The 26559-nt window shown below is 53.4% G+C and overlaps 1 protein-coding gene, 1 long non-coding RNA gene and 1 other non-coding gene across 5 annotated transcripts in view; 1 reads left to right on the top strand and 2 right to left on the bottom strand.

Annotated features, from left to right (window-relative positions):
- Positions 1-726: 726 nt before the first annotated feature.
- LOC121103166 lies at positions 727-830 on the bottom strand. Its single transcript, XR_005835323.1, has one exon. It is a non-coding gene; the product is annotated as a U6 spliceosomal RNA (small nuclear RNA).
- A 3427-nt stretch (positions 831-4257) lies between these two features.
- On the bottom strand, positions 4258-19749 carry LOC103679924. Of its 2 annotated transcripts, none has more exons than XR_573017.2 (4): positions 19530-19749; positions 18376-18982; positions 5766-6059; positions 4258-5329 (listed from the first exon to the last, which is right to left on the bottom strand). It is a non-coding gene; the product is annotated as an uncharacterized LOC103679924 (long non-coding RNA). The 2 variants fall into 2 exon arrangements; XR_573016.2 differs by having other exon boundaries at positions 4265-5329; positions 18376-18717.
- Positions 19750-20341: 592 nt separating this feature from the next.
- The window catches only part of BRD3 (bromodomain containing 3), a 35032-nt gene continuing 28814 nt past the window's right edge, over positions 20342-26559 (top strand). For both annotated transcript variants that reach the window (XM_040632155.1, XM_040632154.1), the window contains exon 1: positions 20342-20463. The gene's annotated coding sequence lies outside the window, so the exon portion shown is untranslated. The remainder of the gene's footprint in view (positions 20464-26559) is intronic.

Below are 26559 nucleotides of genomic sequence, written 5' to 3'. Positions count from 1 at the left end.
TCCCTTCCCATACGTTCATCTGCTTTGTTTCCTAAATTCTGTATGAGTGAAATGATATGGTATTTGTCTTTCTCTGACTGACTTATTGCACTTAGCATAATACACTCCAGCTCCATCCATGTCGTCGCAAATGGCAAGATTTCCCTCCTTTTAATGGCTGCATAATATTCCATTGTGTGCGCGTGTGTATGTGTGCATATACGCACGCACACACACACGCACATATACACCCCACATCTTCTTTATCCATTCATCAGCCCGTGGACACTTGGGTTCTCTCCATAACTTGGCTATTGCTGATAATGCTGCTACGAACATTGAGGTGCACGTGTCCCTTTGGATCCCTTTTTGTATTTTTGTACCCTTTGGGTAAATACCTAGTAGTGCAATTGCTGGGTCATAGGGTAGCTCGATTTTTAACTTTTTGAGGACCCTCCATACTGTTTTCCAGAGTGGCGGCACCAGCTTGCATTCCCACCGACAGTGTAAGAGGGTTTACCTTTCTCTGCATCATCATAACACCTGCTGTTACTAGTGTTGCTAATTTTAGCCATTCTGACAGGTGTGAGATGGTATCTCATCGTGGATTTCATGTGCATTTCCCTGATGATGAGTGATGTTGAGCCTCTTCATGTGTCTGTCAGCCATCTGGATGTCTTCTTTGGGAAAACGTATAGTCGTGTCTTCTGCCCATTTCCTAACTGAATTGTTTTTTGGGTGTTCAGTAAAAATATGGGACACTTCACGAGTTTGCGTGTCATCCTTGAGCAGGGGCCATGCTAATCTTCTCTGTATCATTCCAATTTTAGTGTGTGTCTGCTGAAACAAGCACTGCATTTAATGTAATTATTAGCATGTCTGGATTTTGGTCTATCGTATTATTATTTTCTATTTGCCTTTTTTAAATCTACATTTGTCTTTTCCTGCCCTTCAAACGTTATTTGAAAACTTCTCAGTGTTCCATTGTCATTTATCAGTTGGGTTTTTTTGTGTGTTTTGTATGTGCACTTTTTAGTGGATTGTGTAGGGGCTAACAAGTGTGTCTCTAAGTTTACTTCACAATCTATGCCATGTCGGTATTTTACCATGTCGAGGAGAGAGCATAGATCCTCACCGGCACGTTCCTCCCTTTCCCCATTGCCCTTATGTTATAGTTGTCACATGTATCAGGCCCAAATACATTGAAAGTCCCACTAGACAATGCAATGGTTTTTTTTTCTTTCAACTATCAATTATCATGCATATCTCTTAAAAATTAAGGGGGGAAAATGGTCTATCTACCTATTTACGATTTCTGTTCTTGCGTCATTCCCAACGTTCCAAATTTCCCTCTTTCTTCATTTCCCTCTCACCTGAGAACTTCTCTTAAGCGGTTCTGCTGCCACAAATTCTTTCTTTTCCTTCATCTGAGAAAGTCTTTATCCCTCTTAAAGGATATTTTTGCTGAATTGACAGCTTTTTCTTTCGATGCATTAAAAATGTTATTCCACTCCCTTCTGGCCTCCATAGTTTCCAATGAGAAGTCTGCAGTCATTCTTTTTTTCCTTCAATATTTTTAATAAAGGATGTTTCTTTCTCACAGCTCTCAAGATTGCTCTCTTTGTACTTAGTGGTTGGCACTTTGGCTATGATGTGTCTTGGTGTGGATTTCTTCAAGTTTAAACTGTTTGAGGTTCACTCAGCTTCTTGAATCCATAGGCAGGTTTGTGTCTTTTGCCAGATTTGGGGAGTTTTCAGCCATTTTTCCTTTGACTACTTTTTTATGCTTTGCCCCTTTGTCCTCTCCTTCTGGGAACCCAGCCAGTGTCATGAACGTTAGAGCTTCCATTAGAATCTCACGGGCGTCTGAGACTCTGCTCCGTGTGTGTGTGTGTGTGTGTGTGTGTGTGTGTGTGTGCGCGCGTGTGTGTTCCTTCAGTCTACTTTCTCTCTGTTGTTCAGGATGGGTGATTTCATATGTCCTATCTTTCAATTCATCACTCTTTCTTCTCTCTTCTGTATTCTGCTCTTGAGTCCAAACCCATCCATTGAGTTTTTAAATTTCAGCTATTGTATATCTTCCAGTTCTGAAATTTCCACTTGGCTCTTTTTTACATCCTCTCTTTCTTTGCTGAGACTATTTTTTCCACTTGTTTTGAGTGTATTCGCAACTACTCACTAAAGCCTTTTTATGATGACTGCTTTAAAATCTTCATCACATCATTGGAAGATCTCTGGCATTTCAATGTTGACATCTATTACTTGTTTTTTTTTTTTTTTCCATTCTGTTTGGGATCTGCCTGGCTCTAGGTATGACCACTGTTTTGTTGCTTTTTGTTTGTTTGTTTTAATTGAAACCTTGACATTTTGGGTATTATGTTATGAGGCTCTGGGTCTTATGTGAAGCTGTTTTAGCTGGCTTCCTCTGACTTTGCTCTGGTAAGGGGTTGGGATGAGGGGTACCATTTCATTGTTGCTGCCAAGTGGAGAAACAAGTCCAGACCCGACCTGAGAGAGCTGCTCCTTGTTAGTGCTGGGGGTCAGAGTTCCAGCTCCCCAGTGGGCTTCTACCAATACCTCCTTGGCTGGAAGAGGTGGGAGTGCCTTGGGCCTGCTCCCCACATGGCCTCCACACACACTGCAGCAGTGAGGGCAGGGGGTCACCAGCCAGCAAAAATGAATTCCTGGCCTCCTAATTGTCCTTCTCTGATATAAACCCAGCAAAGTGTGTGGAGGTGAGTTGTCCCAGTGCAGGCTGGTGAGGGGAGACTTTTGCTCCCTAATTTGCTTTTGCTGGCCAGGGCAGGGTGGTGCCATTGTGGTTGGGGTGGTCTTGGGCTGCAGAAGAGTGGTTATTGTCTAAAAGTTTTCTGTCTTGCTAAGCTGTCCCTCTTCTGGTCCTTTGGCTCAAGACGGCAGGCTTTTGTCAGGCTTTTGTGTCTGTGCCCACTGTTCATTTCCAGGTTGCTGGCTTTTCAACGACAATATAGGAGGCTGAAAGAAAACCTGGGGAACTCACCACCATGGCATTCCTTGGGTCCTGAGATCCCCAGTGGCCTTCTTCACCCCTTTCTGGAGACTTCTTATGTTTTATGTATAATGTTCAGGGTTCTTAGTTGTACTTAGCAGAGGAATACGGAGAAGTATGTCTCTGTTACATCCTCCCAGAAACAGAGGTCATTTAAATTTGATAAATATCATCAAGTAGCCCTCCAAAAATGTTGCTGATTCATCTTGAACTAGGAAATATTATACCTTGAGTGTGCTTTAGACAGATACACATAGATATACCCTTAGGACTTAACCAACATCCCAATGCCTGCCTGTTGTAGTTAATCAGGGATGGATGGATGGATGGATGGATGGATGGATGGAATACAGGAAAGGCCATCAGGAGGCCAGTACACAGTCCAGGCAAGACATCACAGCATCAGTGATGGCCATAATACAAATAGCAATTACTGAGTTCTTCTGCTTTGCCAGGTAAACGTTTCTGCCACATCATCTCATTCAATCCACAAAGGAGATATGGCACTGAGCTGAGATTCAAGCCCAGAGACCCCTGGTTCATGGACCCAAGATGTCCCCACTCTTCTTTCCCACTCAGTTGCCCAACTGTGAGAAGGAATCCCAACGACAAGGAGACGACAAAGCCAGAACATCCCGCGGATGATCAGAGGTTTTCCTGCCCCAGGGAATGTTGGTTAACCACGTTTCAGAGTCTTCTCCCTGAGACGGAAACCCAGGCTGTGCTGTATTCATGTATTCAACAGACATCAATCAAGAGCTTGCTCTGTGGCTGAGCTCTGTGCCAGGTGCTGAGGGCACACTGTAAGCAATAGGACAAATGTGATCCTTACCCCAGGGACATCAAAGGGTCTGAAATCACCCTCCCCCACCCCGAGTCCACCCTGTTGAAAGCAAAGGGGCAGAACCACTCCCACCAGATGGCCTGCCCCATGCTCAGCCCTTCAGTCCCAAGGATTCTATGAGTAGCAACAAATATCGGTGGTGGGCATCCAGACCACGGGAAGGGTAGCTAGCTGGAGGAAATGACCCCAGGGTTTGAGGGACGCTCAGCTCTGGCTGTAGCTTAGGGTCAGAAGAGAGAAAGCCCGTGCCCCCAACTTAGCACACCTAGTCCATGCAGTTGTGAGGTAGACTCATGCCATCTGTAGAAACTCAGCTGCCAACCAAGCCAGGCAGCTGGGTTTCCTGGGGTCCTCAGGCCTGCCTGCAGCCCTCCTCTGACTCAGTTTCCCCAACTATTAGTAAATAAGTGCATACATTCCTCCCTCTTCTCTCTTTCCTCCATTCTCCTCGGTTAGGTGAAGATGGGAGGCAGTGCTTCCTCTAATACCTGAGGCTCTGGAATCTTCATTTCATTTCCAGGGAGGGAGCATCTTATCCTGTGCTAATCCCAGATTCACCATGTGTGTTGACATCTGGGTGCCAAGGCTCGGCCTCCTGGGTGCCAAGATCACCAGCCTGCCTTGTGTGTGGCACTGCTAGCCAGCCCTGGGTCCCCGTTCTGGCACTGGAGACTGGAGTGGGTCCGCCAAGTGCTGCCCGGATGGGAGGCTGGTCGCCATAGTGATGCCGCTGCACCAGACTGCCATCCCGCACCGCGGCTGCTCGGACAGACCCGTACGCAAGTCCTCTCCGCTGTTCTAGGACCCCCACCCCACCTTGCAGCATAGGGAAGGGTTCTGGAAAGGATCTCCACATACTGTCACGTGCCACGTGGTCACCAAGAGGGTTGTGATGGCGGCTTGCTCCAAAGAGTCAGTGTAGAGCCGAGATTCACCATCTCCATCTACCTTGAGGGGCTCCAAACTTTCCCGACTTCCTTCTGCATAGACCTCATCACTGTTCTAACTGCACTGGTGCTGCTATAACTATGGTTTTGGGTCTCTTTGCCCCTCTGGAGGGTACGTTCTGTAAGGACAGGGCCCTCCTCCCATCGCGTTCTCCAGAACCCCCCAGCTGCGTACAACCCTGGAGAGAGAGCCGCGGCTGGACCAACTGCCCTTTGCCGCACAGAAGATGGACAAATATTTTACGAACACTGACTTTATTCGTGGTGCCATGACAGCAGTGGGTATACAGGCGGTGCTTAATAATGACTTACCAAGAGATTAAGTTAATCAGCTGGAGAGTTGGGGTGGCGGCTTTTGAGCATGCTGTCATGCCAGAAAGTAAGGAACTTGCTCAAAAAGCAAAAGATTGGGTTGTGGTCACGGGGACGTGGGAGCCCACCCGAAGAGCCACCTCTGCTGGAGGGTTCGAGGGGGAAAACACATCATTGGGTCACGGCCCGGAGTGTGAACTAGATGTCTGCGAGTCCCCGCTGAAAGAAAGAAGCGGCGGAGGGGAGAGAGAGCTGTTCCTCATGGGGGAGCCCCTGCTCCCAGCGCAGCCACTGCCCCCGCGCCCCCAAGCTGGCATGTGCTGTGACTGCCCGGGAAGACACACGGACCCCTTGAGGACAGCAGGGCCCCGGGGAGGGGTCGGATGGGGCGAGAAGGGCTCTTCACCTCTGTGGCTTTCTTTTCAAAAGCCATAACCCCAGGGGCGCCTGGGTGGCACAGCGGTTAAGCGTCTGCCTTCGGCTCAGGGCGTGATCCCGGCGTTATGGGATCGAGCCCCACATCAGGCTCCTCTGCTGAGAGCCTGCTTCTTCCTCTCCCACTCCCCCTGCTTGTGTTCCCTCTCTCACTGGCTGTCTCTGTCAAATAAATAAATAAAATCTTTAAAAAAAAAAAAAGCCATAACCCCAGACTCACCATGAGAAAGTGCTGGGCAACGCCAGACTGCGGGACATTCCGGAAGGCACCTCGCCAGTGCTTCTCCAGCCGTCCCGGGCGCCGAGGAACAGGAAGAGGCGGACGCACTGTCACAGACGGGAGGAGACAGCCGCAGAACGCACGTGGCGAAAAGTCCGATTCTCAGCAGAACCCACATGCGGTCTGTGCCAAGGGCGGCTTCTAGTCGTCCGCGCACCTAGTAAGTCTGCAAGGATGGGGGATCTGGGAGAAGGGTCTACAGCAACCCCTTGTACCCGCAGCTTTTCTGTGAATCTAAAAGCAATGCAAAATAAAGAGTCTCTTTAGAAAAGAATAGGGCGTGAGCCTTGCGGGGCCAGAGAGCACGTGGGGGGCTTTGGCTCTTGCGCTGAGGCAGCACTGCACACCAGAGGCTGGTCTCCATCCTTCTTCGAGTCTTTGTTTGCTGCAGGTGCACTGCTGCCCTGTTCCGCCCGGGGAACAGGTGGGGCCCAAGGAAGCCAGGCCCCTGCGTGACCCACGGGGCTGCAGCTCCCTCTGCAGCGTTGTCCCAGCCCTGCAAAGCTCTGGGGGTCACCTCGGTGAGGCGGCACATCCACTCCCTGCTCCACTCACTGACCCATATCTTGACCGGGGTCCCCACATCCCCGGCCTCTGTGGACCCCCCGGTGTTGTGTGCAGAACTTTGGGAGTGTGGACGCGAGTCAGGGGAGCCTCGTGGTTAAGCCCATGGGTGCTGGCCGGTCCTGGCTCTAACGTTACTCACACGTGCAGCCCCTTTGCCTGTGTTTTCTTGTCTGTGTATAAGGCACGTCAGTAACCAGACCCAGTGCAGGGTGGGGGTCTGGAGGGTTGAATGCGGCAGTCCAGGGCTGGTGCAGGGCTGGGGGAGGGAAGTGCCATCTGGGTGGGGTGCTGAGCTCCTGCATGTAAGGTGGCTCAGAGGGAGCGGCCAGGTGACAGCAGGGACAGAGGGCCTGGAAGGAGAGGCGGGTGTGCAGGTGGGCAGGCCTCCTCCACCTCCTCCGCCCCTCCCCCACACCGACTTTCTGCTTCATCCTAAGGCTTTGGGGAAGACGACTTCCCAAGAGCTTACACACCATGTTCTTCCTCCATATTTTAGAGAAGGTTCAGCTGGGCGCCACAGCCCCTTCCCCGGGAATGCAGGGGCACACTGGGCGAGTGTAGATGGACTAGAAATTCTGGATGGACTTCTTCTCCTGCTTAAGGAAAGGGATGATCTACCAGACGTAACATTGATTCAAAGAGCTCTACAAGTCTTCCTAAAATGAGAAACTATCGGGGCGTCCGGCTGGCCCAGTCAGTGGAGCATGCAACTCTTGATCTCGGGGTTGTGAGTTCGAGCCCACGTTGGGTGTAAAGACGACTTAAAAAAAGAAAACCTTAAAAAAATAAATATAAAATAAATGAAATTAGCAGCTATCGTGATGAAAGCGGCCACATACCAAGGGCTACCACAGTGACTTCATCCACTCCTGGTGTCTCCCCTTCCCCCCTTGACAAGGGCCCTGCACAGAGCCCCGCCTGGCACTCACGACCCCCGGGCTGAGAGCTGTACCCGACAGATCAGTCCAAACATTGTTCGTGGAGCTCATTAAGCACCAGGCATGGACAGGGAGACTAATACAGCCACAGAGCCACGGCCCTTGGGAGCGACACAGAGCCAAAGAGCTGTGCCCCATGGTGGGAGTGAGTCCTGTAGATGTGTGTGAGGGATAAAAGAGTGGGTATGGTCAGGCAGGCTCCCTGAGGAGGAGACCCCCGAGAGCCTGAGGGGACACAGGAAAGGTCCTAGCAGCAGGAGCCAGGGAAAGCCAGGCAGAGGAGAGGAGTGCTCCAAGTAGCAAGCACAAACAGCTTATGCAAAGGCCCTGTGGCAGGAAGGAGTTGCTGAGCCTGAGGGCCAGGATGCGATCAGCTGGAACATGTGGAAGTTGCAGGCCAGGCTGGAGACTGCACAGCCTGGACAGGCGTGTTTCCTTCCGCTGCTCGGCAGAAGCTGGAGGCTGCAGTGGTTTTACAAGAAAAGGGAGAGTGTGGACATACTGGAGTGGTATTTAGGAAGCAGAACCCGTAGGAGGTGGTGGCCAACTGGATATGGGGAGTGAGGTGGTGGGAGTCAAGGGTATGACACCAGTTCCTAACTGAGGCATTTGGGAGATGGGGGAGCCTGTGCCCAAGGCAGGGAGCCCCACGGGTCTGCCCTTCATCTGCCCCCTCTCAGGACTCCCTCCCTCGCTGTCAGGCCCAAGTCACCAGCTCACGCTCTGGGCTGTGGGCAGGGCCGTTCTGCTCCATCTGCCTGTGCGAGCGCCGTCTTGTTTACCCCCCCAGAGCCCTGACATGTACGTGCCTTGTCATTTCCCCTTCACAGCAGAGGAAACCAAAGCTCAGAGGGGTTCAGCAACTACCTGGAGGCCACACGACAAGGGGGCAGGTAGGACTCAAACCCAGATCCGTGTGACGCTGAAACGCACGCCCTCCGATCGCCGGTGCTGCTTCTCAACGGCCGATGTCCAGGGGCCACTGTTCCGAACCCTCACTGACCTCCTCCCCACGCGGCGTGGCGTGTGCACGTGCGTGTGACAGAGCATAACTTGTTTTCTGGTGTCCTTTTAACGGCTTGTAAGCTAGCCATGCGACTGCTATTCTCTCCGTGGGTACCCTTCCGATTCTCCATCCTGCTGAGTGCAGAGAGACCTCAGAGTCCTGCCCTCCCCCCTCCCCGCCCATCTCTCCTGTTAGGTCAATGGGGTTAAGACCAGCTCAAAGTAACACAAAAGTAACAAAGCCCAAAGTAACACACCGTGAACAAAGTCCGAAGGAGGGAGCTAGGGCTGGTCAGGTGGGGGGCTCCTCCTCTCCTGCGGGTGGAGAGCGAAGACCACGTGTGGCTTCTACCCATGTCCCACGTGATGCATCACCCCCCAAAGAAACCCTGTACCCATTAAGCAGTCGCTCCCCGCGCCCCCTCCCCCAGCCCCTGGCAGCCGCTCACGTGCTTTCTGTCTCTGCGGATTTGCCGACTGTGGGCGTTCAGTATCCACGGAAGTTACCATCTACGGTCTTCTGTCTGGTCTCTTTCACCCAGCATGGCACCTTCTAAATCCATCCATGTCGTAACAGGTCAGTCCTTCCTTCCTTTTTATGGCTGAATCGTTTCCTGTGTGGACACACCACCTTATACTGACCACGCATCACTTGATGGACATTGGGCTTGATTCCACTTTACGGCTATTAGGAATAATGCTTCTCTGAATTATTCTTTGAACACCTGTTTTCAGTTCTCTTGGGTGCATAACTGAGCGCGGAACTGCTGGGTCATATGGTAACGCTGTGTTTAACTTTTTCGGGAACCACCAAACCGTTTTCCAAAGGGGCTGCTCCATTTCACATCCCTGCTAGCAATGTACAAGAGCTCTGATTTCTCCACATCCTTTCCAACACTGGGGTTTTTTGTTTTGTTTTGTTTTTTGTTTTTGTTTTATAATAGCCGTCCTCCTGGGTATGAAGTGGTATTCTCACTGTGGCTTTGACCTTTATATTCTAGCTGGCTAATGGTGTTGAGCCGCTTTTCATGTGCTTGTTGGCCATTTCTAGACAGTCTTTGGAGAGACGAAGGTCTGTTACGTTCTATTAAGGTCTTAAACATTAAGGTCTGTTCAAGTATTTCACCTGTTTGTAAGTTGGGTTGCCTGTCTTTGGGCTACTAAGTTACAAAAGTTCTTCATGTATTTTGGATATAAGACTTTTACCAAATATATGATTTGCAAATATCTTCTCCCATTCTTTTGGGTTGTCTTTTCACTTTCTTGATGGTGTCCTTTGAGGCACAAAAGTTTTTAATTTTGATGAAGTCAGATTTACCTATTTTTCTCTTTCATTGCTTACGTTTTGCTTTAGTGTCTAAACATTCATGGCCAAATCCAAGGTCAAGCAGATTTATTCTCATGTTTTCTTCTAAGAGTTTCATAGTTTTACCTTTTACCTTTAGGTCTTTGGTCCACTTGGAGTTCATTTTTGTATATGGTGTGAGGAAGGGGTCCAATTTTGTTCTTTTGCTCATGGATATCCAGTAATCCCAGCACCATTTGCTGAAAAGATTGTTCTTTCTGTACACATCGGTGTCCACAATTCTTCTACTTATAAGGGCATCTGTCATCTTTGATTGGGGCCCACCCCAATGACCTCATTTTAATTTAATTACCTCTTTAAAGACCCTGTCTTCAAATACAGTCACATTCTGAGGTTAACGAGGGTTAGGAGTTTCAACCACATGAATTGGGAGGGGGTACAGAATTCCCCCATAACATGCTCATCGTTTTTTCCCCTAATCCTTTTAATACGGTGCTATTACATCAACTGATCTCATATGTTGAATTGCTCTTTCGTTCCTGGAATAAATCCAGGTGTAATCCTCTTCATCTGCTGCTTGCTGGTCTTTGGTGGAGGGTTTCTGTGCCTGCATCCACAAGGGGTCTTCATCTGGCTGTGGTACGAGGGCCATGATGGCCTCATACATAACATGGAAGTGTTCCCCCTCCTCTGTGTTTGGAAGGGGCCGAGAAGCATTGGTGTTCCTTCTTCCTTAAGCATTTGATGTAATCGGCCAACAAGGCCATGTGGCCCTGGGCTTTCCTCTGTTGAAAGTTTTTGAACACCTGTTCCATCTGTTTACCTATTTGGGGTTCATTCAGGTTTTGTGTTTCTTCTCCAGTCAGTTTTGACGGCCTGTGGATTCCTGAGGGTTCGTCCGCTTCATCCAGGTTATTGGGTCTGTTGGCACACCATTGCTCCTAAGGCTCTTCTAGAGCCCGTGTTATTTCTGTGAGGGCGGCAGGAACCTGGTAGTACGAGCTTCTCTCTTGTTTTCCAGGCCAATCTGCCTAAAGGATGGTCAGCTTTGTGGACTTTCTTTTTTTTAAGATTTATTTATTCATTTGAGAGAGACACAGAGAGAGAGACAGAGAGACAACGAGCAAGGAGGGGGAGAGGGAGAGGGCGAAGCAGACTCCCCACTGAGGAGAGAGCCCAACAGATACAGGGCTCGATCCCAGGACCCCAAGATCACGACCTGAGCTGAAGGCAGTCGCTCAACCGACTGACCCAACCAGTTGTCCCTGGACTTTTTTTTTTTTTAAACATCTTTTAGTTCAGTTGGTCTCCTCTATTGCTTTTCTCTTCCTTATTTCACTCATCTCCACTCAGATCTGTATGGTTTCCTCCCTTTTGCTTTGAGTTTAGTTTGTTCCTTTTCTACTTCCTCTAGGTGGGAGTTCAGGTGATTGATCTGAGAGGTCTCTTCTTTAAAAAAAAAAAAGATTTTATTTATTTGTTTGTGAGAGTGAGAGGGAGAACATGAGCTGGGGGGAGGAGCAGAGGGAGAGGGAGAAGCAGGCATCCTGATGAGCAGGGACCCCTGATGCAGGGCTCAATCCTAGGACCCCAGGATCACAACCAGAGCAGAAGGCAGACACTTAATTGACTGAGCCTCCCAGGCACCCCCCCTTTTGAAAAAAGATTTTATTTATTTATTTGAGAGAGGGAGAGAGTGAGAGAGAGGGCATGAGCAGGCAGGGGGGCAAGGGACAAGCTGACTCCCTTGAGCAGGGAGCCCGATGAGGGGCTGGGTCCAAGGACCCTGAGATCATGACCTGAACTGAAGGAAGATGCTTAACTGACTGAGCCACCCAGGTGTCCCTACTCTTTTTTTAAAAATATAGGTACGGTACAGCCATGAATTTCTCTCTGGGTGCTGCCTCTGCAGAACCCCATACATGTGGCATGTTTGGTTTTTTTTTCACGTGTTTAGTGTTTTCTAGCATCCCCTGTGATTACTCCTCCGACCCATCAGTTGTTTCAGAGCGTGTGGTCAAATTTCCATGTATTTGTGAATTTTCACGTTTTCTTTCTGTTATGGATTCCTCGCTTCATTCAGTTGTGGTCAGAGGAGACTGTATCATTTTAATCTTTTTAACGAGTTATTGAGACTTGTTCTGCGGCTTCACATGTGGTCTGTCCCAGCGGACGCGCCACGTGCCCTTGAGAACACGTGTGCATGTGTGTGCACTGCTGTGGGGCAGAGTGATCTACGTAAGGGCGAGCTCCGGTTGGGTCGTAGTATCCTTTGTGTCTCCGTCTCCTGTTGCCTCGCCCATCGTGTCTACTTGTTCCATCCGCTATTGAGAGGGAAGCGTTGAAGTCTCCAACCATTACTGCTGACCTGTTATTTCTCCCTTCGATTCTGTTAGCTTTTGCTTCCCACTGCCCCATTTTGGGGGCTCTGTTTTTATGTGCATATATGTTCATTGTTGTTGCTTGTCCTTGGCACATTAAACCCTCGACCGTTATATACTGCATTTCTTTGTCTCTTGTGACAGTTTTGGTCTCAAAGTCTAGTTTGATACCAGTAGAGCCGCTCCAGCTCTCTTTTGGTCATTATTTAAATGGAATATCTTTTTCTGTTCTTTTACTTTATTTACTTACTTATTTTTCAAATATTTTATTTATTTATAGGTCAGAGAGATTGAGAGAGGGCACAAGCAGGGGAAGCATCAGGCAGAGGGAGAAGCAGGCTCCTGCTGAGCAGAGAGCCTGATGTGGAACTCAATCCCAGGACCCTGGGATCATGACCTCAGCTGAAATCAAGAGTCAGAGGCTTAACTGACTGAGCCACCCAGGAGACCCTCTATTCTTTTACTTTTAACTTGTTTCTTGGGTTCTAAAGTGAGTCTCTTTTTGTAGGTAGCATATGGTTGGATTATCTTTTTTTCCCTTTTATCCATCCTGTCAATCGCTGCCTTTTAATTGGATAATTCAATCCATTTATATTTAAATATTTATTTATTTGAGAGAGAGAGAGAGCATGAGCAGGTGTGCACGAGTGGGATGGGGCAGAGGGAGAGGGAGAGAGAAACTCTCAAGCAGACTCCCTGCTCAACACCGAGCCCAGCGCAGGGCTTGATCTCACGACCTTGAGATCATGACCTGAGCTGAAACCAAGAATTGGATGTTTAACTGATTGCACCACCCAGGTGCCCCCATTTACGTTTAATGTAATTACTTATACAGAAGCCCTTCTGTTTTACTGTATGTTTTCTATATGTCTTAAACATTTAATTGTGCCCAATTCTCCCACCACTGTCCTCTTTTGTATTAGGTATTTGCTACTGTACCATTTTCTTCTCTAAATTAAATATGTTTTAGTTATTTTCTTATTGGTTGCCCTGGAGATTACAATCAACATATTAACTTATAATAAGCTATTTTGGATTGGTTTCAATAACATACAAAAATGTTGTTTCTCTATCCTTCCCTCACGTTGTTATTGTTACAAATTGCACTTTTATACATTGTTTGCCCAGGGACATAATTACTGGTTTATGCAGTTGCCTTTTAAATCACATAGGTTTAGGGGCACCTGGGTGGCTCAGTCGGTTGAGTGCCTTTGGCTCAGGCCCTGATCTTAGGGTCCTGGGATTGAGTCCCATGTGGGGGCTCCCTGCTCAGTGGGGAGTCTGCTTCTCTCTCTCTCTACTCATGCTCTCTCTCTCTCTCTCTCTCAAATAGAGAAATAAAATCTTTAAAAATAAATAAATAAATCACATAGGTGGAGAAAGAGGCGTTACTAACCAAACATATATNNNTGCTGACTTTTGTTTCTACTGAAGCTGTTCCCTTTCCTGTTCTTTCTTCATGTGGATTCAGGTTACTCCCCCCTGTCCGTTCATTTCTCAAAGGGCAGGTTTACTAGCAGCAAACCCTCTCGGTTTTTGTTTATCTCAGAATGTCTTGATTTCTCCCCTCCCCCCCTTTCTTTTTGCAAGACAGTTTTGCTGGATATAGAATTCTTGGTTGATGGGATTTTTCTTTTTCTTTTAGCACTTGGCATATGTCACCGTGCTGCTTTCTGGCCTCTGTGGTTCCTTATGGCAGATAAGCTCTTGGTCTTACGGAGGACCCCCAGGACACCAGGATTCTCTCTCTCTGTCTTTCAACAACTTGATTACAGCGTACAGATCTCTTTGAGTTTACCCCAACTTGGATAAACTTCTTGTGCTTCTTGGTTTTGCAAACTCTTCCTTTCATCAAATTGGGGAGATTTTTGGCTATTATTTCTTTTTTTTTCTTTTTTTTCTTTTTTAGAGATTTTACTTATTTATTTGACAGAGATAGAGACAGCCAGCTAGAGAGGGAACACAAGCAGAGGGAGTGGGAGAGGAAGAAGCAGGCTCATAGTAGAGGAGCCTGATGTGTGGCCCGATCCCATAATGCCGGGATCACGCCCTGAGCCGAAGGCAGACGCTTAACCGCTGTGCCACCCAGGCGCCCCTTGGCTATTATTTCTTAAAAGATCCTTTCTTCCCCATGCTTCTGTCACTCCCACTGTGCGTGTATCAGTATGCTGGATAGCATTCCACGGGTCTCTTAGGCTCTGTTCATTTTTCTTTCTACTCCTCAGTTTGGATCATCTCAACTGGCTTATCTTTATGTTCTGGGATGGCTCCCTCTGCTTGCTTGACTTTGCTGCAGAGTACCCTTCAGTGCCTCCTTTTGTTTCAGTTACTGTCCTTCTTGACTCCAGAATTTCTATTTAGTTCTTTGTAGTAATGTCTATCTACTGTTGTTATCTATTTGGTGAGATCTCATGCTTGTGGTTCCCTTGTCCTTTGTGCTCGGTGTCCTATAGCTCTCGATCGTATTAACAGGGTTGATTTAAAGTCTTCACTCAGCAAGTCCAACATTTGGGCTTGCTTCCTAAGGGACCATTTATTTTCACATTTTCACCCCTACGTGCAGGCCATACTTTCTTGTTTCTTTGTATGCCTCATGATTTTGTTGCCGTTGTTGAAAATTGGACGAATTGAACCCCAGGGTTTGCTGGTGCTGCTGCTGCTGGTGCTTGACGTTTCTGACCTTATTCTGCAAATGCAGTATTCTGTGCTGTGTGTGGCCAGTGAAGTGTCTGTTTGGTTAGCTTACTGGTCAGCTAGCTAGTCAATAGAAATTTCCTTAAATGCTGTGATTAAGCCGCCTTCTTCTTGATTGTTTCCCAGTGTATGTAAACCTTTGACTTGTTTCCAGAGTTCAGATAAAGTTTATTCTGACGGGGCGCCTGGGTGGCTCAGTTGGTGGCCTTCGGCTCAGGTCACCATCTCCAGGTCCTGGGATTGAGCCCCGCATTGGGCTCCCTGCTCAGGGGGGAGTCTGCTTCTGCCTCTCCCCCTGCTTGTGCTCTCTCTGTCTGTGTCTCTCTCTCAAATGAATAAATAAAATCTTTTAAAAAAAGTTTATTCTGACATCTTTTGCCAGTTTTGTTTGATGTTTCTGCAGAGTTATGGGCCCTTGGCGTTCTGTGCTCTGACATTTTTGCTGACTTCATCTCAGCCCATTGCTGGTCAGATCTCTTTGTCTCTGACGTTTTTGTTCCTCTGTGATACATGTACTCTTGTTTATCCTATTGTTACTTGTGTTTGAATCCAAGGATTCACTTCTTCCACCTATTTTGTTGAAGTTTCATCTATTATCTGTACAAAGATTTCTTCTCCCCTTTAATTCTCAATTTGGTCTGTCTGGAGTTCCTATTAGATGACATAACACCACTTTCCTGTTTCTTAACTGAATTTTCCAATTTTTAAATTTCCCACCTCTTTGCTCCTCTAAACTCCAATCTGGTTGATTTCCTCAGATCTATCTTTTAGGAACTAATTCTCTCTTGAACATTGTCTAAGCCGCTACGTATCCCTTCCTTTGAGTTTCAAATTTCACTGTAGCCTATATCTTTGATTTCTACAACTTCCAAGATTTTTTTTTCAAAATTTCAAGTTTTTTATTAATCTTTTTTTTAAAGATTTTATTTATTCATTTGGGAGAGAGGGAGAGAGCACAGGGGGGCGGTCAGAGGGAGAAGCAGACTCTCCACTGAGCGGGGAACCTGACGTGGGACTCGATCCTGGACTCTGGGATCATGACCTGATGCCCAACTGACTGAGCCACCCAGGCGCCTGTTATTAGTTTTTTTAAAAATATTACTTATTGGGGCACCTGAGTGGTGCAGTTGTTAAGCGTCTGCCTTCGGCTCAGGGAGTGATCCCGGCGTTCTGGGATCGAGTCCCACATCAGGCTCCTCTGCTGGGAGCCTGCTTCTTCCTCTCCCACTCCCCCTGCTTGTGTTCCCTCTCTCGCTGGCTGTCTCTCTCTCTGTCAAATAAATAAATCTTTAAAAAAAAATTTAAAAAATTACTTATTGTATATCTTCAATCATTCTGAACATACTTGTCTTGTAATCTTGGGGTTCCTTCTCGGAGGCAGGGGATATGAGGAGGGACTACAGACGGGGCTGTGATGTCACAGGACATCAGTGCAGATAGCTTTCCCACGGGTGGCCAAACCAAGAGGTTGGCACCGCGACCTTCTAACACCAGGGGCACCTAAACTTTGAGCAAGGATTCCGGGGGCCCGGAGATTGGAGCACCTCGTAGGCCCGTCCCCTCTCCCGTTATATCACGACCATTTCTTCAAAGACAACTCAAGTTTTGGTACATAGCAATACCTGTTTGCAATGGAAGAAAGAAATGATCATTGAGAAAAATGAAGTGAAATCACTCACAGTCCTAGTCTCCGTATGTAGCTGCCATGACCCCCCTAGCCAGCTCCCCGGCTCCTTTCCTCCACGGCACTAAACACCCCGAGGCACACGGCATATTTTACTTATTTATGATAGTCTGTGCGCCCCCAGGTGCCTGTCGGCTCCGCGGCAGCTGGCTTTGTCTTGTTCCCTGTTGGATCTGCCATGCCGGGAAGTGGGACTTAGGGAGCCATGCCCTCCACCCGTCCCTACGCAGCGGATGAATGAATGGATGGGGACACTGTCTTATGAGTGTGTCCTTCTACCACAGCTGTCCTCACAGCAAGCCTATGAGGCAGGCATATATTACCCCCATTCTACGGATGAGCAGACTGAGACTCTGGGGGCCACCCCCTGTCTTCCTGCCCTGCCTCCTGCTGACCGCCTGTCTATGACCCACCTCTGTGGCTGCAGCCCACTCCCTCTGTTCCCCCAAGCTCCCAGATCACACCCAAGCCCTCTGCACTGTGTGCTTTTAAGGACATTACTATTGCTTTTATGCAAATGATCTTCCACTTGGGGCCAGGGAAAATGGGGAAGTGAGAAAGCTCACCTTCAAGCCCCATCCCCTGATGGGGGATCCCCACACTTTTCTAAGAGGACCACCAGTTGGCGAGCATGGGCACGTGTCCTCAAATACTCCCCCCACTACCAAAACACAGGCTCCTGGAAGGTACTTTCCTTGCAGGTGCAATGTGAACTCTCCTCTGTGTTCAAACCATGGCTCAGGCCAGGAATGCAGCCTCACGGCGCCACCATTTTCATCTGTAACTTGGGCACAATCACCCCTCCCTCACAGAATTGTCTGGGGAGTCAGTGAAATTGTGTATGTAAAGCTCTTGACACCGTGTCTGGCACACGATAAGTGGTCAAAAAATGACTGTGTAATTAGAAACCTCTGCTCTTCACCACCCAGAGCTCTCTGCAAACCAGCCTTTCTTTGCAGAGACAGAAACTCCTTTTCTTTCTTTCTTCCTTCCTTCCTTCCTTCCTTCCTTCCTTCCTTCCTTCCTTCCTTCCTTCCTTCCTTCCTTCTTTCTTTCTTTCTTTCTTTCTTTCTTTCTTTCTTTCTTTCTTTCTTTCTTTCTTGTTCTGAGGGCTGATCAGTCTCCTGGGAAGGACTCACAATAATCAAACTTTTAAGAGACTTGTGTACGAACTATAACGCAATAACAAACAGCTCTGTGCCTCCACGGGCATGGTGGGTAAAGACTGCGTGAACCAGGAGGAGGCAGTCGAGACCCTGGGCCCCATCCTGGCCCTAACGCGGCTTTAAGGCCAAGGGCAAGCTTTAAGGCCATGGCTTTACGGCCTCCCTCCCGCGGGCCAGCTGCCTTAGCTGCAGGAGGTCTAGCTGCACTGACGTTTGCAGATGGAGTCTGGAGGATGGGACAGGGGTGCAGAAAACATTCATTGGTTCACTCCAGACCCCTTGTAGGCCCTGGGGATGGACCCCTGCTCTCACGGAGCTGCCGCAGTGGAGGGGCTTGAGGGGGGTCAGCCAATCGACAGACCCTGTAAGCAGGAGATGGAGGCGGAGAGGGGAACCACGACCAAGGGAGGGGGCCACAGGCGGGGCCTCTGGTACACACCCGTTCCCCCTCCCACAGCAGGAGACTCAGGTCCTATTTTTGTAGTCCATTGACAGATGAGGAAACCAGACTTGGGGAGATTAAGTGACTCCATTCCGGGCGCTCAGCAGTCCCCAGAGGCCCAACCTCAGTGGTGTTGAAACTCCGGGAGCCTGGGCTGGTGGGGGGGACGGGCATTGGGGCCATGCTGAGTTTCTTCCCAAGGCAGCCCTGCCTCTCAAGAGGCCCTAGGGAGGAGCCCCTGCACTAGGCCTGACAGGTAGTTAGCCAGGGGCCATAATGCCCAAAGGCCAGGCTCCGTCACATTCCTCTTGCAGATTCTGCCTCCTAGAGACTTTCAGCCTTGCGTAAGGCTACCCCACTGACCCACCTGGGCAAGGCGAGTGGCAAGCAGGACCAGTGGGCACGAGGAAGGGAAAGGTGGGGGCCTGGGTCCTTCCATCCAAGCCAAGGTCCCCAGGGAGGGCCCAGGTTCCTGCTGTATTCCTCATGGGGATACTCCTGGGGTCAGCAGAAGGCCCAGGGAGGCTCATCAGGGTCCTGGGCATTCGGTCGGCAGCCTTGACAGCCCGGCTGGTCAGGGGCAGCCTCTGTGGACTCCAGCCAGACTCTGGAAGGCCAAGACCAGGTGGAGAGGCTCTTTGCTGTGGCCTGAGGAGTGAGGTGGGATCAGCCCGACGGCGAGTGCCTAAGATGTCCTAGAGGATGAGACCTAGATGGCAGGAAAGGAATGTAGCCTTGGGGGTGACTAACACAGGAGTCTGTAAACCCAGGGTATCAAATCAGGGCTCCGGGAGGGGTGCAACTAGGACCTTGGGTCTGAGGTGTCAGCCGGCAGATTCTCACCACCTACCATCCACTCCTCGACCTTCTCCCACTTTGTAAACCAGAAAGGCAAGGTCTTCCCCCCCTGCCAGCACCTTGCTCTGGAGTCCCGCCTGGGGTGTGTAGGAGGTCCTGGGCTCCCGGCAAAGGGGCTACGTGGAGGGGGGGAGAAAGTTTCAGCCTCTCCTGTAAACTGTTTCCCAGGCCCCGGGGGGCTTTGGCATCTCAGATCTCTCCCACTTACTGACTCTGTGACCCCGAGCAGATCACTGCTCCTCCCAGAGGCTCAGTTCCCTCACCTGTGAGCCGGGGACGACACAGTGGGTCAGTGGGCGAGGCGGGGCAAGGGGCAGGAGCCCGCACTCACTTTCATATTAACATGTGTGCATTTCCGGGGGCAGAACTCCTGCTCACCCTTAAGTAAGCCCAGTGACCCCATTGGCTTGGGATGGGTCCAGCCCACACAAGGAAACTCGACCTGCCACTTGGCAGGTTCAGCCAGCACAGGGGAAAACTTGTTTTATTTTAGACGTTTTTATAGGGGCCTAACCTACACAACACGCGTCCACCTTACGTTCCAGCTGGATGAAAGTGTACTAATGCATGCATCTGAGGAATGGCCATCCAAAACAAGACCCGAAACGTGCCCACGAGCTGAGCCTTTCAAAACACATAAAGGCCAAGGCTCCTTGTTTTTACCTTTGTGGCCCACTCTTGGAATCTCAGGACGAGGACTTTCATCTCATTCCTGCCCCTCACTGGGCAGACGGGGAAGCTGAGGCTGGCGGGCGAGGTCTTTGCTCAGGGCTGGCCACAACTCCCGCTCATCGCCAGCTCCCGCGGCTTGGCACCCTCCCCACCACGGGGAACTGGGCTCTCGGCCCCGCGCGCCCCGGGAACGCGAGCGGGGTGGCGGGCGCAGGCGGAGGTGCGTAGATAGAGGGGGGCGCGGCCGAGAGCGGCTCCTCCCCGGGCGGGGCCGCCCCTGCGCGCGCGCCGACGCTCCGCCCCCGCCCTCCGCGCGCGCCCCCGCCGGGCTAATTAGGCGCGCGGTTTGTTTACAAACACGGGGCTCGGCAGGTGCGCGCCGCCCCAACTGTGCGCTCCGGGTTCGAGGGCGCCCCCCCATCCCCGGGCTCCGGGGTCCCCGGGCGGGAGAGGCGGCGGGTGGGCCGGTGCTGGCCGCGCTCCTGCCTTTTCCACGCCTCCCGCGGGCACCAGGAAATTCGCCTGTAGGCGCAAGTCCCCTGCGCGGGAGGGCGGGCGGCATGGTTGCGATAGAGGCGGAGCCGCGCGACCCAGGCTGGGGCGGCGCCAGGGGTCCCCGCCCGCCCCGCCCGCGCGCCCCGGGCCGGGCCGCTCGCGGCCGAATTCGGCGGGGCGGGCAGCGGGCGAGGCGCGCGGGCGGGGCGCGGCGCCGGCGGGGCGAGACATGTAGTCCGCGCGCCGCGGCCTCCCCTGGGCGGCCCTGGCGCGGGCCCGGCCGCGGACTACGACTCCCGCCAGGCGTCGCGGCGCAGCGCATGAGCCCTGCTCGGCTCCGGCGCGTCTATTATGCTGCCGGGGCCGGCGAGCCAAAGAGGAGCCGGCCGCGCGGGCCGGGAGGGACGGCCGGTGGAGCCGCCGAGGCCAAGTACGCCTTTCTCTTGCTTCCTTGCGCGCGGGGCGGCGGGCGGCGCGGGCGGCGGCGGGCCGGGCGGGCCGGGGAGCGCACGGCCGTGCGCCACGCGAGCCGCCGGCGCGCGTCCCGGAGTGCCGGGCGCCCAGGCCGCCGCCGCCTTTGTGCGCGGCCACGATGCAACAAAGCGCGGCGGCCGCCCGGGGTCGCGGCGGCGGCGGCGGCGGTGGCGCGGGCTCCCTCCCTTTCGCCCTCGCCCGCGCCCTCCCGGCCGCCCGCGCCCAGGGCTGGGGGCGTCGCCGCAGCTGGGGCGCGCAGCCCGGAGTTGGCACGGCCCGCGCGCCCCGCGCCAACCCGGCCTCCCGCGCCCTCCCTCGCGGAAGGGATTTTTTTCCCTCTTTCCTCTGCCCGCCATCTTTCGGAGGGGGAACGAGGGAGGACGCGGAGGGGAAGGTGCGCGGCGGCGTCCCGGGACCGCCGTGCGCCCCGGCGCCACTTTACCGGAGCCCGCCCGCCCTGGCTGCGGGCCGCTCGGGGCCCGGCGCCGCCGCCGGGGCGGGGGGCGAGACCAGGCCCGGGCCCTTCTCGGAGTGGCGCGGGTCAGCCTCCTCCCAGAGTTAGGGGCCCGGCGCTGACTTTGAGCTGTTTGGAGTTGCTGGGTCGTTGCAGCCAGGCGAGGAGGAGACCCAGTTCCCGTTTTGAAATCAGCCAGAAAAGCGCTTAATCCGGGCGAGGGCGACTTGGAGTGGGAGGAGCGGGGTGCTTCCCCTCTTTTCCCCTCGAGTGGGCACCGGCGTGACCATGGCACGAGCCCGTCGGGGGGGAATGCCCGCCACGGGAACCTCGAACGTCTTCATGGCCCTAGTGGGCTCCCCGTGAATAAAGATGGGGGCCTGGGGGAGTTCTCCCTGTACCGGTTGCGCATATGGGGGCAGGGCTAGCGTAGAAGCCTTCGGCGGCCTCCTTTCCCTTGGGGCCCAGGGACGGTTTTGGAAAGATGAAAGTCGGGACACAGAATGGGGTTGGGGCGGGTTTCTTCTGCTAGTTCCCTCCGTCGGGCCAATTCCCCGAGTGTCCTGCGACCCTTCGTTTTGGCTGAAAGCTTTCGGCCCAGACGTGCAGAACTGGTGTCCCTCCCCCGTCTGTTAACTTGGTTGTGGACTGCAAAGTTAGCGGGGGTGGGTGTGGGGTGGGTATTGTGCGTCAGTAGGCAAACTAACGGGCCGGAGGGATAGGAGGAAAGCGAGGGAAGGACTCGCCCGGGCTGGTCTTCATGCTCCCCCACCCCAGTGAGGACGGAGAGGGGAGTTTTTGTTGGCTGTCTCCCTTACTCTTTCCTTTAAGATGGGGATTCTTTTCCTGGGCCCATGGAGTGGCCCTGCGAGATCCTCAAGTCTACAGAAAGTGGCCTGGCCTGGCGTTTTTTGGGGGGAGTAGTTTTGGCTTTAAAGTGGTCAAAAAAAGGTCTGAATCTGTGCAAGGGGTCAGTCCTCAGGAGTTAGGGACCTCTTCCCCTCCTTCCAAGGGCCCTTCACAGCGGCCCTGAATGTGGCCTCTCATTTGCAAATAAAGCTCTGTGTTTGCCCTTTTCTGTCTTGAGGCCTTGATGTGTGCTGGTGGTTACAGATCAGGAAAGATAGGGCACACGGCGTTGTGGGGCGGGAGGGACAGGAGGTGACGCCTGGAGGCAAGGGGCATTTCTGTCTGACCTTTCCAGGTGACCTGGGGGGTGCTTCGGCTCCTGGGCATCTGGAAGCAGCCTCCCAGCAGCTCCTCAGAGGCCTAGATCCAGTCCCAGCCCTGCCATGGGGACATCCAGGGAGGAAGGATTTAAGACGCTTTCTTGGGGTGGACATTCGGCACCGTTTGATTTTTGTTTTGTTTTTAGGAAGTAGAGTAATTGATTTTCTTCAGCCGCAGCTCACGCGTGCTTTGGAAGAGAGCTTTTAATAAAGGACGGGATTTGTAAACACTCTGCTCCCGCCTTTGACTCACGGGCAGTCCTGGGCAGAAAGTGAAAGCGGAGGGGGGGCCGTGCACCGCCCAGCCCAGTGCGCTGCTGCAGCCAGCGGCTCCTTCCTGTGCCCTCTTCCTGCAGGCTGGCGAGTTGCCAGCCACCAGAGCCCGGTGCCCAGCCAGTGGTGAGGTGCACGGTCACTTCCTGGTTCTAGGTGGCGGAGCTTTCCTTGGGGCGCGCTGGCTCCTGGTTCCTGGAGTGGAGGGGTTGGTGCAGGACTAACAGGACGCTGCCTCGCTGCCCGGCCACGATGTCTGTTTGGCTTTCTGTCCACCCCTGGTGGCCCTGTTCTCCTTGGGAGGGCAGCATTCCCTCTGTGGGTCCATGGGAAGCTGGGGTCGGGCCAGGAGTGGGGGCCCACCCAGACCCAAAGCCCACCTAGCGGCTGCCGCAGGAAACGTGCTTGAAGCCGCTCTGCAGGTTGTTGATTTGGGGGGCACTTCAGGCAGCTGGCTCAGTAGTGTGGATGGGCAGGTCGCCCGGTCCTCCTTTTTTTCCTCCCTGACTTGTGAACTATAACCAACGGGACCCCAAAGGCAGGCCCTGTATCCCTTGCATCAGCAGGCCGGTAGCCAGTTGAAGCATTCTTCGTTTCGCAAGGAAATGTCAGTGAATTAGGGCAGAAAGCAGCACCCTGCTTGCTGCATCCTTGCGTTTGGGAACGTGGGGGTGCCCTGGCAACTTGGGGGTGCCCCGGCAACTTGCATCTTCTTGGGAGTGAAACTTTGCCCTTTTGTTTGGGCACGAGAGACCGACAGGTGGCCGGGCAGCCCTGGGCTGCCCAGTGTTTGGGTCAGGGGACACCGGTCACTGTCCAGGTGCCCAGGGGGTGGCTGGCGTGTCCAGGAAGCGCTTTGGCGCTTGCCCCCACTCGGTACCTGTGCTCCTGCCATTCGAGAAGCTTGGGGGCTCTTAAAGGCGAAGTGTCATGTTTCGGGATCATTCGCACGTTGGCGGTTTACATGAGAAGTCCGGCTCCTGGATGCATGCTTACAGTGGCGATAATGGGAACCTGCCCGTGGCCAGAGGCTTTCAGCTCCGCTGGCTCAGGGCTATGGGTGAGTGTTTATTTCTTTCGCTAGCTTTTAACTATTCTAGAAGAGTCTGCTCTCACTTGATCTCCTTTTTAGGGCTTTATGACCTCCAGTGAGAGCTAGCTGAGAGACCCATTTTGGAAGAAGCCCCCTCCCTCCTTGCCACAGGCCCCAGAGGTTGTGGGCGACCTCGTCTGAAGCTAGTGAGGTGTTTGGAAGTACTCTTACAGCTCCTGGCAAAGTGTCACTTGGAGTGCAGTGACGGTTCAGGTGCCCCTCGTCCATTTTCTCTGCATGTGATTAAAATCGAGCTTAGTGGCCACAGTGGGGGCCCATTGAGGTCCCGGGTACCTGGAGCCCCAGGACTTGGAGGTGGGAGTGTCCTCACCTGCTGGCCGTTGTCATGGTGGCCGCTGCCCACAGGCAGGAACACGTTCGTGGTTCTGTATGTCTGGACCCTCGTAAAGGTTACCAGAGGAGGAGGAACCATTTCAGTTCTGTGACTAAGAGCTGAGGGGACGCCTTCCCTGTGCAATGACTGTGACCGGAGAGTGTCACAGGGGTGCAGCGTGGGCGTCAGGGGCAGAAAGGGAGGTTTGGGCCTCAGGAAGGAGGTGCTCCCCCCAGCTTATTGCCGTCTGCTTGCGCTGCCAGCCCTAACGTTGACTGGGTGCTCGCAGTGCCAGCCCAGTGCCAGGGGCCGGGCGGTAAGAGCTTGGGCTCCGCTGGCTGTGGACGCCCAGATAGGGCATGCACCTCTCCGTGCTACACTGTCTTAGCTGCCTCCGGGCTGCCCTGGCCCAGCCGATTGTGGAGCTGGGGTTAGAGACACAGATGACCATGTGACTGTCCCCAGTGATGACAGAGCCGCCGCCCCTGCAGGCCTGTCAGGAGGGGCTGAAGGAGTGAGGGGGAAGTGAGCCTGCAGAAGAGCTTGGTACACATGCAAGCACTGGGGCTGTAGTAACCCCACCACCGTGGGTAGTAACATCAGGGAGCACGGGACTGTAGTAACCCCACCACTGTGGGCGGTAACATCAGGGAGCACCGGGCTGTAGTAACCCCACCACCGTGGGCGGTAACGTCAGGGAGCACCGGGCTGTAGTAACCCCACCACCGTCGGCGGTAACGTCAGGGAGCACCGGGCTGTAGTAACCCCACCACCGTCGGCGGTAACGTCAGGGAGCACCGGGCTGTAGTAACCCCACCACTGTGGGTACTAACATCAGGGAGCACTGGGGCTGTAGTAACCCCACCACCGTGGGCGGTAACATCAGGGAGCACTGGGGCTGTAATAACCCCACCACCGTGGGCGGTAACATCAGGGAGCACGGGGCTGTAGTAACCCCACCGCCGTAGGCGGTAACCTCAGGGAGCACCGGGCTGTAGTAACACCACCTCCTTGGGCGGTAATGTCAGGGAGCACGGGGCTGTAGTAACCCCACCGCCGTGGGCGGTAACGTCAGGGAGCACGGGGCTGTAGTAACACCACAGCCGTGGGCGGTAACGTCAGGGAGCACCGGGCTGTAGTAACACCACTGCCGTGGGCGGTAACATCCGGGAGCCTGGGGCTGTAGTAACACCACCGCCGTGAGCAGTATTTCCAGTGTATGTAGGCTGTAGTCCCACTCACTTTATATGAGGGGTGGCCAGACACTCAGGAGGTCCCTCCCTCGCCCTCTGTGTCTGGGTGGACAGGCGTGGAGGGCAGAGGCAAGGCCGTGGTGGGCCGAGGTCCAGCTTGCAGGGGGCGCATCGGGTCAGGACCCATCAGGTGTGGCAGTCAGCTCCCTGGGCTCCCTTCCTGCAAGCGTGGAGCGCTGCCCCAGGAGCCCAGGACAGTGCTGGTTGGTGAAATGGTCCCGTCAGCCCATCTCAGAGAAGAGACGGCCATCTCCCTGGGATTGAACCCACCAGGGCCTGAGGGCCGCGCCCCGCACTGGGTTGGCCGGCTAGAGTCTTGTTCTGGAAGATTGCCGGGTGGGTGGAGCTGCAGGCATGCTGAACAGTGGTGCTCACAGGGCCGGGCCCCCCACCTCCATGTGTGGGCAGCATCACCTGACCGCTAGTGTCCTCAGGGAGACTGACTGACCCAGAGAACACGCTCCTCCCCTCTGGCCTCCTCACGTTGTTCCCTGAGGATAGGTTCCTTTGAGCTGTGGGTCACGCACGGAAGGCGTTATTCGGTGCAGCCTGTGGCCTGGCCTTGGGGGTGCCCTCTGAGCGTGTGTAACTCCCCAGATCCCCTGGGCCTTTGTACCCCTTGAGAGGCATGCCTGGTAACAGGTCTTTTTGTGTTCCTCCTGGGGGCGGGAGCGGGGAGGTCAAAAGACCTACAGGGACAGAGCCTCGCAGAGGTGAGGGGGTGCGACTGGCCTGGCCCCCCACTGGTGAGCCACGAGCCCCGCTCGGCAGGGCTGGAGGCGCCTCCCGCAGTGGGGTGTCAGGTCCGAGTTGGGGCTGATGTTCGGGCAAGAAAGGAGCCAGCCTTCAGAGATTGGCTTCCCCGAGGAGGGCCGGCGGGCCGGGGAGAAGTAAGTACACGTTAGCAGACACGGGGTTGAGGAAGCACGGGGTGGGCCAGGGGCTTGGGCCCTGCAGGTGCTGTGGGTGCAGAGTCCAGAGGACACAGTGGGGCGTCAGGAAGGTGAGGGGAGCACAGCATGGGTCCGTCTGCAGGCCGGACCTGGGGCCTTGTGACCGTCCTGCAGAGACCTGGTGGAGTGCCCGCACGTTTGATGGGCCTGGGCCAGCGGGGGCGGGTCCCTTGCTGCTGGACGGCAGGTGCGACCTCGACCTTTTGGGCTCGGGGCCCTGGCCGGGGCCGCAGTGCCTGGCAGGGTGGGACAGGCCCAGGGTGCGGGCGGGAGGTGGCGTCCAGCAGCGCCCAGCAGGTGGGGGGCCCTGCCTGCCCTTCTGCTCCCCTGGGGTCCCCTCCCCTGGCCCCACACGAGGAGGCAGTTGGCTCCGTCTGTCATGGAAGCCGACCCTGGCCTCACGGATCCTGTTTCCTGAGACCTGGACGGCCAGCCCCAGGCGGCCGCTGGTGGCAGAGGTGGC

Source organism: Ursus maritimus, unplaced genomic scaffold (genome assembly GCF_017311325.1).
Source record: "Ursus maritimus isolate PB19 unplaced genomic scaffold, ASM1731132v1 scaffold_17, whole genome shotgun sequence".
Taxonomy (NCBI): Eukaryota; Metazoa; Chordata; class Mammalia; order Carnivora; family Ursidae; genus Ursus; species Ursus maritimus.
This window is presented reverse-complemented; position numbering and strand designations above follow the sequence as displayed.